We start from the raw sequence: 3,306 nt of genomic DNA, 5'->3' as shown, positions 1-3,306 counted from the left end.
AAGCTATTGCAGTACTTATATTTTTATGAAGACAACAAAATCAATTTCATACACACGTTAAAACAGTGTTTTACCATTATTCAAACTAAGAGTATGAAATAATAAATTCACCCTCAATCTTAATTCAAATCAATAGTTTTTCAACAAACCAAAAGTGCAAAATTAGAAAATATGACTAAAGTATGCATAATTGAAATGGGAAAAACTGTGTAAATAAAGCATAAGTTATCAAGAAACTAAATATATAGCTATTTCAAGGCTAAAATGGAGCCTCTTCATCAATGCAAAACTGCTCAACAAATAAAAGAGGCGAGAGAAAACGCAACCGCAGTCACGTGGAGAATAGTATAAATACCAATTGAGTAAGAAGAGAAGTTAACCAATAGAAATGCAGGACAAGAGACAAAGAAGTACCAACAGCTTTGACATAGCTATATAATTTATTTTCTTAATAACACTAGTCTATAAAAATTACTTTTTTTTTTTGTCTCACGAGAAAAATACTTGTTCTTAGTGTAAAATGATGCGCTGAATTCAAATATGCAAACGATTTTTCTCCATCACCCACACATTTTCTGTTACCCTAGACTGAGGCTTGAAAGAAGTGCGCGTATTCACATGTATTATTAATTCAAAAACGATAATCAAAAACTGAGCTATTGTTTATTTCTTTCTGTATTTGACATCAGAAACATTCCTTTGGAGTGTCCAGCCTTAATCCGCAAGAATTTGTTAACTTGGACAATGGGTGGTCCTCCAAAGATTTTGTTTTTGCTTTACTCTAGTAAACTATATAGAAATTCTAGTTCTAAGTATTCAAATTTAGCATGAGTTTGACAAAGTTTTTAAAGGCCTAATTTAATATAAAATGCCTGTGGAATAACATGTCCAGACTTTTTTCTTTCTTTAAATTCTAATTGCCGTTGCTTTCCTTTTAAAAGGGAGAAAACAGCTTTGTGTTAAAACCAAGCAGTTCATGAGATTTCTTTAATTCAATTTTTGGCCAGAAATAATTGTCCCGTGATATATGTTGTACAAAAATTTTATTAAAAAAAACTTACAAATATCCATATGTTTCCTTTATTTTGACTGAAAATGTTAGTACAACCAAAGGCAACGTGTTTCAATTAGTCAATAGTATAGCTTTTAAAGTAGTTTCAAATGAGTTAATATCAAGTCCATCTGTTTCATGTTAAAATGCGAACATATACATTATAGAGTCAATACTATTACAGTGTACTAAAGCCTTTTCCTTAGATTAAAAATCTGTAACTTCATTATGTTTGCATTCAACTGTAAAAACACAAAAAATGATTCAATTGAGGTAGCTTTTATCACGAAATCGGGTGCTATTAACACTGACCACCATACTACCACTGCAGTATGCAGTACTAGCAAGCCTGACTATCTATATCTCCATTTCTAGTATTAATGACTAAATTTTAATTGTTAATTATAAGTTTTTATCATTACATGATCTAGCAAAACGCGGGAAAAAAATCACTCAAAACCTATGATTACACGAAAACTGTGGATGATGTAAAAATTCTGATTGAATATTTGAAATCAGCGTTCAAAATCGCTCTAGAAACACTATAAAATTTTCATGGGACAGAAGCTTTGTTTACCAGTATAATTTGTGCTTTTTTTACATTGTTTTCCATTTCTACACCATCAAGATGTGAATCTTGAAAAACTGTTGGCAGGATTTTCTGAGTAATGACTCTGAAGTACAAAAAACATTGAAAATCAAAATTATTTTAAATTTTTTTTAGCAAAAAGATCCTTTTGTGGACATATGTTTTTACTATAAGTTCATTCCTCTGCATTGAAAAATGTGTTTCTAATTACTCCGTAACTTCTCTTTTATACATGCAATATGCAGACAGCCTGGTTAGTGAGACGCGTTTCTTCAAATGTTTCAAAAACTCGTAATTACTTCAGATGTTGTCTTTTGCTTTCCCACGGCAGCGCTCAATCCCGTTGGCAGGATTGAATGGGAGGGAGAGTCTTCAATTATTGCTCATTATATGTAAGTATCATTGAGTTTTATATGTAGGGGAATGTGGGTCAAAGTGAAATCCCGGGGTAAAGTGAAATGGTGAAATATTTACTCTGCTTTTTGCGCCACCTATCTGGTAATACTTTAACTATATAGTAGCAGATGTAATCTATTCCAGTCAGTAAAAAAATACCACCGAAGATATAAGCATATCATAATTCAGGTAATTTTCAAAAATTGGTACTTTGTAATATTTTGCTGCAAGGCAAAAATTATTTTTTTATTTAAAAATAATAATGTTCTTGTTTTTAACACTTGAAATATTAATTGAGGCCTCCTAACACTGCGTGAAATATTTTTTTGGTTAACATTAAGCTTATCTGTATTTTAAATATTTTGTTTCTATCAGTCAAGTACATGCTGGGCAAAGTGGATGCGGCAAAGTGAAATTGTTTACTTTTTTTACTCGCTCATTCATTTACTAAATCACCTAGGTATCCATTTATTAACTCATTTATTTACCTTCCTATATTAAGTAATTCACTTATTTATTCATTCATTCACTTATGCTCTTATCTATTCACTCTTTTACTTGTTCATTTATTTGTCTTCATGTATAAATTAATTTACCAATTTAATTTTCATTTTATTCTTTCAGTATACTTTCATTTACTCATAAAAACTTTTATTTATCGATTCATTTGCTCAAAAATATTTTTTATATTTCAATACAAAATATTTCATTAGTAAAATCTCATTTTTCACTTTGCCCCATAGAAAAAATAAAGCGAAAATTTTCCACTTTTTTTTTTTTTTTGAAGGCGAAAATTTACTGCCAAAAATAAACAATACTGTTTCAATATAAGTTTTATTGTAAAATAGAATGATCTTTCGTTATGTACTGTACGTTTCAAAATAAATTTCCAATTTTTTCATTTTCAGAAAATTCAGTCATCTTATCTATTTCACTTTGACGCACATTCCTCTACTTTTTTTTTTGTAATTTGAAATTTCAACCGAAATTGTCGTGAGTATTTGAATAAAGAAACCTAGAAAAAAAGTGCAGAAATAAAAGAAAATTTATATGTCCTATTCATTGCGACCCTATGTTTTAAACAAGCGCAGTAATGGAATACAGTACTTTTAAAACTGACTTATTACAGTATCCTAAGCAATCGGACAAAACGGTTTTAGAGACTTACCAATCAAAAAACTTAAATGATCCCATGATTTTCTTTCGCTGATGAGGCCACTGAGAGCTCGACTCTCATTTTGGTAACTTGGGAATTTTATGGCTGAAATAA

This window comes from Uloborus diversus, unplaced genomic scaffold (genome assembly GCF_026930045.1).
Source record: "Uloborus diversus isolate 005 unplaced genomic scaffold, Udiv.v.3.1 scaffold_683, whole genome shotgun sequence".
Lineage (NCBI taxonomy): Eukaryota > Metazoa > Arthropoda > Arachnida > Araneae > Uloboridae > Uloborus > Uloborus diversus.
Note: the sequence above shows the minus strand (reverse complement) of the source record.